This window comes from Canis aureus, chromosome 11 (assembly GCF_053574225.1).
Source record: "Canis aureus isolate CA01 chromosome 11, VMU_Caureus_v.1.0, whole genome shotgun sequence".
NCBI classification, from domain to species: domain Eukaryota; kingdom Metazoa; phylum Chordata; class Mammalia; order Carnivora; family Canidae; genus Canis; species Canis aureus.
Genome location: NC_135621.1, coordinates 11,927,914 through 11,939,693, shown reverse-complemented (window position 1 = coordinate 11,939,693; position 11,780 = coordinate 11,927,914).

The window sequence follows — 11,780 nt, the reverse complement described above, 5'->3', positions numbered from 1 at the left end:
TCTGATGTGTATCAGGGGCCATATGCTTAGAGGATGATTGCTAACATATATCCTGGGGGGACAGAGATCAAGGAAGTTTCCAAGGGGATTTTTACAGGATCCTGGAGGTCGGGCTAATGTCATGCTAAGGTTGCCTTTTGCCCCTTTTGTTCCTGGCCAAGTTTTAACATCAAGGCCACGGAGCTCCTTGAGGAGGTTCACCCAGCCTGTTTCAAGGACTCGCCAATGGGCTGTGAGTTGTAAGGACGTCACACTTTTTCTAAATTTCTTTTTCTTTTGCCTCTGTTCTCCGCATCATTACTTTCTGCCGTCTCTCTCAACGTGTCTGACCTCAAATATTTTATGAAAGATATCGATAAACGAGAAAGCCAACCAGTTTTACAGGTACTAGAACGGGATCATTGTGACTCCAACGCTGGTGGAGAGCTTCTTGAGAAAAGGAAAAGCACAGATAGAGGAGGAAATGGAAAGACCTAGAGGACATCTATTAACGGATTTCGGAATGATTAACCATTTACAATTTTTCCTTGAAATAAAACCCTTGACCTTGGCTTGGACAGTGCCAGAGAGTATTTTCATATCGGTGTGGTAGGAAACATCCATTACCACTTAGAAAACTATTGATCCTTTTCATTGCTCTTGTCTCTAAGGGGTTTTTTCTTCTAATTCTTATAGCTCCGAGGAGAAACTAAAATAATCAAAAGTTTCCTCCAAAAGTACCAGATGACCTTTGCTCAGACTTGTTTTCCCTTTGGTTGAAGTCGGGTGAGGACATCAGGGGAAACCAGGACCTTTTCTCAGACTCCAGCATTTCTTCACTCCCAGTGATCTCTTCCAGTGATAAGCACTCAGCCCCCTGGAGCACAGTGAGGATTTTCCCTCAAAGCTTCTTCACACCCTACCTCAATTAGGGCCTCACAGATACCCTCCGGGAGCAAGTGTTGTAGAGGAATGAGAATTGCCAACATGATCAGCATCTTCGGAAATGCTGGTGCCAGACCCCCTGGGTCCTTTGAATGGCAGCAGTGACCTCCAGATAGCTTGGTCCCCTAGAAACGTGAATAAACACAGCTGGTTCTCCTTCGCACTTGAGATAATCACACTTGAGATAAGCAGAGAGCACTGAGCCCCAGGCCTGGGCTCCCTGGGGTGCAGCAGCACCTGGAGGGGCAGGGCCACCCCAGCCTGAGCAAGTCCAGAGGCTGCTCCGGGGTCACGCCCCCTTGGCTGCCATCCTGAAGTGTCTCCACTGGCTGCTACCACCCCCGCTGGTCTCACAGTTAGGTCAGACCTGGCATTCGCTCTCATGTCTCCACATCAACCTCTTCTAGTCTCCAAACACCTCCATTCTCCTTCCGCTGCTACATGCCAACCAGCCAGAGAAATAGTGAGTAGTAAGGTTTGCACGTCTTCCCTAAAGGGAGCCGGGGAGGCCCTGCTGCAAGAGGCGATGGCCTCCAGCCTTCGTGGATTGCAGGATTTGCCTCACCTTCCCCCCTTTTAAACTCTCCCAACACCTCGCCAACCAGCGTCCCTAATAAATCCCCCCCATTACCTGTTGTGGGTTCTGTTTCCTGACTGGACCCTAACCAATGCAAACACACCTCAGCAGGGGCTGTTGGCATGTGCTCCAGGGTTTTGCTGGTATTTGGAGAACCGATGGTCTTTTGCGGGCCTCTACGGTGTCCTCGGAGGAACTTTGTGTCCCCTCTGGCCTCATGGGGCATTGAGCTGAGGTCTGCTACTGGAGTCTGTGATCCCAACAGTTGGCCTCCAGCTGACAGGTCTTCAATTCTGCACTTGTTTCTCTGGCACCAAACTTCTGTGATTCTCTGGCTTCTGAGCACCTCCAGGTCCCTTTATCAGGGCACATAGGGGCTCTGAGGTCTCCCGCAGGCTGTGCTTCCCCAGGGCCTCAGGCACATGCTCTCTCTCTCTCTCTCTCTATCTCGATCTCTCTTTCTCTCTCTCCCATTTCACTTTACTGCCTTTTCTCCCTTTTTTGGAGATGGTGTCAATTTAAATACAGAGTGTCTAGAAGCTTGCAGCCTTCCCCAGGCTGTTCCCATGGAAGTGGGTCACTACCTTCGATTTCCGTACGTTCCCTCACGCTTACCAGGGTGCTGGGGCACCTCACCCTTCAAACCCTAAACAGTAGGAGGAGGCGAGAACACTGGTGTCTCACTCTCCCCCCTTCCTCTCAACCTCCCTCCTGTCTGCATCTCCTCCTTAGATCAGAAACGTTCTCTTTTACTTCTTGGTCTTATTTGACAGAGACTTGCCCCAGATTACTGCCTTCCCCCCAAAGTGTTATGTACATCCACCACTTTCCGGGGAATCCTCCCAACGGGAAGGCTGCGGGGAAACGTGATTTCAAGTCGAAGGAGAGAGAAATGAAAACTACGTTCATTTAACATTATAACATTTTACTCCTACTACGTGCTCCCTCTGGGATAATCTTTGGGCCCCTCGAGGACACTTCCTCTTCTCTAGATGTCTTCTCTCCGTGAGGCAGAGAGCTAGGCCCCTTCGTCGCCCTGTGCACCTGTGCTCTTTAGTAGGGCAGCCACCAGCCACACGTGAGGATAGAGAGCTTGAAATACAGGGGGATCCCTGGGTGGCTCAACGGTTAGCACCTGCCTTCGGCCCAGGGTGTGATCCCAGAGACCAGGGATCGAGTCCCACGTCGGGCTCCCTGCATGGGGCCTGCTTCTCCCTCTGCCTGTCTCTGCCTCTCTCTCTCTCTCTTTCTCTCTCTCTCTCTGTGTGTGTGTGTGTGTCTCTCATGAATAATTAATTAATTAATTAATTAATTTTAAAAAAAGAAATACAGCTTATCCAAATTAAGATGTGCCCTAAGTGTACTAAGTTGCGTAACGGATATTGAAGACTGAGTGGTAAAAGGAATGTAGTATGTTGCATTATTAATTGTTCTATTGATTACATGTTGCAATGACAGCTTGCATGTGCTGGGACTCACAGAATATATCACTGAGATGGACTTCATTCCTTTCTTTTTACCTTTTTAATGTAGCTGTTAGAAAACTTTAAATTGCTCATGTGCCCCGTCATACTCCTATTAGCTGCCAGCTTCACCGAACTTAGGAGAGTTGCCACTTGTAGACTTTTGTACTCGTGGCTGGTACCCAGAGCATTTGCACCAGGGCGCCCGTACCAGCTGTTTACTGGTGTTGACAGTGTGGGTCATTGACTTGCCATCAAATGGGATCGAATATCTTCCCTAGCACTTGAGTGGATGGCCATTGGCTAGCACAGTGCGGGCATATAGCCCTGGTTGCATGAATGAAAAGCTGAAAACTCAGATGAGACCTCCTCTTGTCTCTAAAATTGCCATGCCCCTCTGACACGCCAGCAAATCACAGAAATCTGTCACACTGGCCAGGTTCCCATTCTCTGTCCTGTGATTGGGAAGCCTAAGCTACAGAGCGTTGTGTTCATGTCCAAACACAAATGGTGAAAATGCCTCCTGCCCTATCTCTTGGGTGGGAGATTTAATTTCTGCTTTCGCATGTGGCATCAGATGGGTGGCAAGACACACAAGCACCGTCCATGTGAGTTTACCTACGTCCAGATTAACTGGATGGTATCAGACAGGGACTGGGGGGTCTGAGATTAAGTTCTAGAAATAGAACCCTCTGCGCCTGGAGACAGCAAGCCTAGAGGGAGAACCACAGTCTGCATGCAATTTGTAAGAGGCAGGGGAGGATGTTCCCCTAGGATCACAGCAACAAATAAACAGGGCATCAAGCCCTCGCCAGCGGGAGGGGAGCCAACCAAACTCAGACCAGCACTTACTGAATCCGAACCAAGTACAATGCCAAATGCTTGGCTTACGGTATTTCATCCAATTCCTGCAACGGACTCACCAGGGAGTATTATCATTCCCACTTTCCATGAGAAAATTGACATTTAGTGAGTTTAAATAATCTGCCCAAGGTCATACAGCCAGTGAGTGATAAGACGGGATTTAAACCCAGAGATTTGCTGTTAGGATGCTTCCCCAGCTTCCCCGTCTGGCAAGCAGCTGCCCTAGATGACTTTCTTTCATGCTGGGGCCACTAAAAGCTGAAGAACCCACGTATTTTAGAGAGTCTTCTTTACCAATATTGGTTCACCTGTCTAGCAGCACTATGTGCATACCCAAATTTAATTAGCTTTGCATTCCCACTTCCTAACACAGGACTCAGCTCCCAGCTGGAGCTCAAAAATATTTCTAATAATATTTATTTTCTAATAAACTAAGTAAACACTTGTTGATCGTGTCTACATACTTAAAAAAAAAATCAATCAATCTTTGGACCTTCTTGTCTGTAAAACAGCACTTACAAAAGTATTGACCTGGAAGGAAGCATTTCTCTTTTCTCCTTTTCTTTTTTTTTTTTTTTTTCTTTTCTCCTTTTCAACTGTGAAGTACTACAGTATGGTTGTATTTTTTTGTGAATTAAAAAAAGCATCCAGGGCCACCCCAGAGAATGTCCCCATCCTTAGTTGCCAAGCTACCCGTGACAGCTGGCCTCTAGACACCCATCCTCTCTCTCCTTCTAGATTCTTATACCTAACTCTCCATCAGGTTCCCTTTTGCTCACTTATTCCAATTTTTCTTGGAGTTGTTTTTGCCAAATCAGGAGCTTTTCATTTTAATAAAATCTCCAAGGCAATCAAATAATTGATATCTTCAAATGAGATCACTCCGAAAGGTAGCTAATTTTAGACAGCAGTGGATAATAGACCTGGGGATAATTTCTCTCTCCTAATAAGGAAATCAGAAGTCAACTGGTAGATGGACAAGCAGGATACAAAATTTCCATTCCTCAACCAAGTTCATGTGAAATTGTTTCTTGGCAAATATAATTTCGTTTCTTGTGCTTGCCCTCACCCTAAGTGGAGAAGGGAGGACTGCCAAACACCAACTTGCAGAGCCTTTAGAGTTGCCAGTCCCCAGAGAAGGTCTGAGTTCTCATTAGTAAAGAGATATGAGATCCTATTTTGCAATGAGATAGCTCACACATGGCTCAGATCCTGAATAATTATCCACACAGAGTGTAGGCTCTAGAATGGGAGGCCTTGAGGGGCAAAAACCCTTGCGGCGTGTAATTTGATATTTATGATGTTCTGTCGCCATCTCCTGGAAGGAAAGACCAAGAACACACACAAAAAAAGGACCCTAGGATCGCAGGCTTCAGTGAAGGTAATTTTCTTCCTTTCTCAACAAACGTAAAGACTCTGCAGCCACTCAAGGTGCATACTTACATCACAGTCCCCACAAATTAACATAACGTTGGGCAACCACGAAAGCTAAAAGGCAAATGTTCAGAACTCCAGCGTCAGTTATTTGAGAACAAGAGATAACATCAAACTATGAGTGATGAGCCTTTCCAGCTGCCAGTCCCCAGAGAAGGTCTGAGTTCTCATTAGTAAAGAGATAGGAGATCCCATTTTGCAAGAGCCAGTTGCACTGCGGGAGCAGAGAGAGATACGAAAAGGATGACTTTCACACTTGGCTTTGAAAGCAGTCATCCTTATCTTCGCCTTTTAAGTCTCAGAATCTGACAAAACTGTTTTAAGGATTTTAAAACATGATTGATGGGACCGAGCGTTTTTCCAGATTAACTCTTCCTCCCAGGCTCACTTGTGTATTGGAGTTATTTACACATATGGCACGAATACAACCGAGTGGATTGAAATGTCTGACCCTCTCTAGGCAAGATCCCACCAGTCTCCGTATCTCAAGGTTTCATTTACGTAACAACAAAGGCACGTGGTGCAACACTTTAAAATATGGTTTGAAAAACAATTTTCTTGTGGTCGTTGTGTCTTTTCCACCAATATCCTCATGCAATGAGTGAAAAAAAACAATCATAAAACTTTGGAATAAGAAGTCTTTTAGTCCAACCACGAGCTACATTCACACGACGAGGAGAACTCTGTGGTCGATTCCCATGAATCATCTGTTCTTTCTGAAATGGTGCCCCCATCCTGCCCCACTCGCCTGACTTTTGGGGAGTTTTACAGCTTACACAACTCACCAACATCCTGAAGTAGCTGATCTCCAGGGACCGCTGATTTCTTTTCTGAATATAGGTTTATTCACAAAACATGGAATATAAAACACAGGTTTTGGATTTTAGAGCTGGAGGGGACCTCTCCTTTATAACTGGCAAAAGTGATTTGCTGGTGATACCTGATGGCCTATTTTGAACGATGGCAGGTTTGACCAACAGCATTGAAATATGTGGGGTTTTTTTTAATTCAACTTCCCTTGAGGGCTTACCCTGTAAAAAGCACTGTGAGGAACCTGTAAAAGATTTAATTTCTGTTCCCCAGAAATGCTGGACTGTGTTGTCTGAATTTGGCTTCCCCAAGCTACCCATAAACTGAAAGGGAGAGTGTGGCGGTCTAGTAGAAAAGTGGATCCAAGGAAGCCTCATCCTTCCCTGTGCTCTGCCTCTTTATAACATGTCTCATGCAACAGGATACTCAGTGGGTTCAGGGGTTACTTGAGAGAGCCCATCACCGCATGGGAATTCTTTCTGAACCTGATGGCTGGGAAGAGAATTAACCTTTGTAACTGCCAAGCTTCTTGCGGCAGGAACTCTGCCCACACATCATCAATAACAACATTTCAGCGTTCCAACCTCCCACTGAATCCACATTTGGGGGTCAGAAGTTCAGTTTTCATAAATACCAAAAAAAAAAAAAATTGAAATGCTTCCTTGGCACACAACCAAAGCCTTGGAAACTTCTCAATCCATCCTGTCCTCCTTTTAATTCCTCTTCCCCTCTCAGAGTGGAACTGGGTTGCTGTGACACTCCAGCAGTTCTGGACAAACTTCCTGTCCATCTTTCAGCTAGCTTCCAGCTGAATATTGGCAGTTTGTGTTAGACGGTAAATCCATAGAGTTCAGACATGTGACCGAGATCTGCGAGGTATTGATACTACCAATTTGGCAATTATCTGTCCACGTCCTGCAGCAGCTCATCAAAATGAGCTCGCGTCGCACTAACCAGTAAGCTGAGAGGCTGGCTACCTTCATAAAATTCATTTCAAGCATGTCACAGATATGTCGCAATTGCCGTTGACCCATTCCCAGATCTCACCAGTCTCACGGGTTGATTTTAAAGATTTTATTTATTTGAGAGCGAGAGCAGAGCAAGAGAAAGAGAGAGCACAAGCTGGGGGAGAGCAGATCGAGAGAGAGCGAGCGAGCATGAGCAGAGGGTGAGCACGAGTGAGCATGAGCGAGCACAGGGTGGGGGGCAGAGGGAGAAGCAGCAGAAAGACAGATCACTGACTTTCCTCCTTCTCCCTCTTTCCAGCTAGGTGGTGTCCTAGACAGCCCCATTTTCCCATCACCACAAAGCTTTGGACCCACAGGAGTAAATCTTTCATTGCAGTGGTTAGAAGCCCTCAGCTTTTCCAGGCCTCCCCGGAGAACTAGAGTCTCTCTGAAGGCCAGCAAGGAATGGGCCACCCAGACCCGTGTGACCAGTCTCTCTAATATGCAGGGTCATAGCGCCATGCCGGGCAGACCGCTGACACTTGGTTGGGCCTTATACAAATCCAAATTTTTTAGTCCTAGACTCAGAACAGACATCAGAACTTCCCCTTTCTCCCAACTCAACTCACTAAGAATCTAGGCTTCATTCTTTGTTCTTTTTTTAAAAAAGATTTTATTTATTTATGCATGAGAGACATGGGGGGGGGGGGCAGAGACACAGGCAGAGGGAGAAGCAGGCTCCATGCAGGGAGCCCGATGTGGGACTGGATCCCAGGTCTCCAGGACCACACCCTGGGCCAAAGTTGGCGCTAAACCACTGAGCCACCAGGGCTGCCCATTCTTTGTTCTTCTAAAGCCAACTGTGTTATGAAGGGAGATCTGTTTCTAGGGTAGAAGTCCATACTTAAAATTTCCCACTGATTCTACAAAGGCACCATTTCTATATCCAGAGGAGAAAGCCATTCAGGAAGATCTCTTAACTTCTAGAGAACATGCGACCATGGGAAACCTCAGCTCCCCAAATTAACATGCTTTGGTGTCAATGTCAGAAAATGCCAGGTTTGTGAGAATAAAGACTTGATATGTAGTTCCCAATATTATTTATGAGCTCCATATTCCAGATTATGAACTATCAGCTCACTCCTTCTATCAATTTTGATGATCTGCAGAGACTTGAGATATAAAAACGTGGGAATGCACGTATTTCAAAATGTCAGTTTTTCTCTCTATTCATCACTTACACTTTGTTCAAATATTCTGTTTCAGGAAAGCTTTCTTTTTAAAGTCTCCAAGTAATTATTTTACTTTCAATACTACATTTTTGCCATGTTATAATAATGAGTAATATTTTAATATTGAACCATGCATGTTTCCATTTCCTGTCATCCCCACCCAGTGGTTAGGTTAGGGTTAGGCTTCCAGTCCCACACCAGTAGCAGCTGGAATGGTCTCTGGATGCTTCCCTTAATTGCAAAAGCCTGGGCTTTCAATGGCAAAACATTGAGAATGGCTTCTTGGTTTTGTTTTGTTTTGTTTTGTTTCATTTTTGGAAAGAGAGGAGTTGATTTTCTGTCTTTTGATGATTTTGTTTTTAACTTTTAAAACACTAGGCTTTAAATATCATAAGCCAAATCTCCGTGGACCTAGAGCACAAACTTTACACAATAAATCCTACAGCATGATGGCATGAGTTGCTACATTACTCCCGAAATCAAATAAGAGTTTGACTAGAGAGTAGAAAAGGGAGAAACAGAGGGACCATGATAGCATAAATAAGCCAGGGCGTCCCTGAGAAAAAGCCCTGCCCTCCAGGCCATAGACTTCATCCTAGAAACAAAGGAGGCAGCAAGACTACAGAACTGCAATAGAAATCCCAAGAAAATATGAGGCGCTCCCAGAGCAGAAGCTTCCCAGACCATTGTCCAGGGGGTACAAGTGGTATGAAGAAGGGCACATTCCATCTGGCAGCAATAGACAGAGGAAATATGTAGGCTGTTGGGTTTGGGGGATGTCGCACCAAGTCCCCGTGCGTCCCCCCAATACACACACTCCCAAGCTTCCACAGAAGTGTACAGAAGTGGCCAACAGCAGTGAAGAACCTCCAGGGGATACCGAGTGAAGGGAGTGGTGGTGACAACCAGTTGCCTCAGTGGGATTCTAGTCAACTCAAGGGAAGTACTGATGGTAAGGACGGAAGCCCAAGGGACAGGCAGAGGGCCACATCTCCAGGGGGACTGGACTGACGTCCGATGCCAGGGGATGTATGAGGCCTGTCATAATCTGTTTGGGCTGTTAGAAGAAAATGCCATAGCTGGGTGGCTTATAATCCACAGAAATTTATTGCTCACGGTTCTGGAAGCTATTGACACAGATTCAGTGTCTGGTGAGAGCACTCTTCCTGGTGGGTGGCTGTCTTCTCACTGCGTCCTCACATGGCAGGAGGAGTGAGAGAGCTTTCTGGGACATCTTTTATAAGGTCACCAATTTCCCTCAGGAGGTCTCCACCCTCCTGACCTAATCACCTCCCAAAGGCCCCCAGCTCCTAATACCATCATATCGGAGCTTGATTAGGTGTCAACATACGAATGTCGTGGAGATGCAAACATTCAGTCTACGGCAAGCCACTTGGAATGCAGGCCACCTAAGTGAGCTTCCTCTAGGAAAAGAGTAGTAGAGAATTCTGAAAGAGATGGAACCTTAAAGCCGAACAGATGAAGAAAGACTGAGCTTTCCATTACCCAGCGGAAATGGAGGCTTACAACTTACATTGATTTTAGTTTTAATAAAATAAATTTATACTCTTCCAAGTACAGTTTTTAAATATAAGTATAGTTATACTTAAGTCCTTACTCCACAAAAATGAAAACTTAATACATTAACATCATTTATTCATTCAACCAAAAATGGAATATTCTAAGCACTATGGTGAAAGCTAGAGATATAAAGATAAATAGGATGCCTTTAAAAAATGTATGATTTATCTAGTGCAGGAGACCCTATAATTACATGTGATAAGTATTATCATAAAGGCATGTGTGTTTGTTTTCTGAGGCTGCTGTAACAAATTACCACAAACTTGGCAAAGTTAAAGCAACATTCATTCGCTCACAGTTTAGGAGGCCTGAGTCTAGAACGAAAAGTGTGGTGAAAACAATATTTACTAAATGAAGAAATTCATGAAGCACTAACATGCAACTCACGAGTCTGATATAAATCTGTCCAAACCAAGCCTCTATAACCTGCCAATGAAATTAGAGTGATTTTTACATATTTTATATCACCATACATAATTAAAATAACTAAAGTACAAAACTGATGTGAGGAAGCTGATGTTGAAGAAAAGCGATATTTTAGTGTAGCTCTAGGCTTCCCCTGCTGCCTTCTATCAACTGGATTTTTGAAATGCTTGATTGTTTAAACAAATTACTTTTTAAATCAACCTAAGTACTCTACAATGGTGTGAGGCATTTTTGTAAACAAATTTTCTTCGTTTTGGGTGCATTTTATGTGAAAGTATTGAAATCTTTAATCAAGGCATTCAACAAATGGAGAACCAAAAAAACTTCAGCTTGCCAAATGTTTTAGGAAATTAAGGCTATTGAAAACAAAGATAGCAAACAGAGAAGCAGTGAATTTAGTCCCTACAAAAGCAAGGAAGTGAACAAATGTAAAAATAAGCATTAAAGTGGTAGACAGGATTTAATTTTGAAATTCTATAATTGCACTTCAGAATTATAAGTCAAGTCTTCAGAATTATAAGTCAAGTCAAGTCTTGACTTGAGGAAAATCTTTTGATGGGGCACCTACTTTAATTGGAGAAATTGCATTCTGTTCCAGAATGGAATGGGATATAGTTGAGAAGCTTATACTGTTGCAACATATAAATTTGATGAAGCATTGGGCTGCCTAGGTGGCTCAGTCGGTTAGGCGTCCAACTCTTGATTTTGACTCAGGTCATGATCAGAGTCGTGAGATCAAGTCCAATGTCAGGCTCTGTGCTGAACTTGGGGCCTGCTTAAGATTCTCTCTCCCTCTGCCTCTCCTCTGCACACACTTGCTCTCTCTCTCTCTGCCTGTCTCAAAAAAATTTGGTGAAGCACTTCAAATAATCATAAAGACAACCTCTTACAGCAATGTATGTCAAAGAACAGTGTTCTAGATTGAAAGGAAAATATCTGGGCTAAAATTTTTACTCACCTTAATACATTAAAAAAGTAGAATTGAGAAGATATTTAATTTAGCAGAACTTGCTCTGAGCTTAGTAAGTACCCCAGCGCCCAGAGAACATATTCTCATTAAAAATAGGGTCTTCAGAGAAAAGTCAATTAAAAGTGTCAAAAATTTCCAAGTTATATACCATAAATCCAGTTTTGAACATCATAGCCAACTTTATGAAAATCTAGAACCATATCAAAAAAAGAAAGAAAGAAAAGGGAGAAACACAGTATCATAGACATAGAGACTGATCAAACTAAGAAATTAAATAAAATGTAGTCATGTTTCAAGAATAATTATTATGCTTGTGTTATTTTTTAACATTTAGGTAATCTGTCTGCTTGAGTGCTTTTTAGAGAGACTTTGTAAAACCCCAATCTAAAGGAATTATTTTAGATGTCCACCAATAAACCTAAAACCAATTTGTTGATCAAAAAATAAACATCTCCGAAGTCACATGATTTTAATTTTTTAAAATAATTACTTAGTCTCAAAATAGTTTGGCTAAGAACTTAGATTCTCAGCTCAGCCCAAGTGCAGATTGGG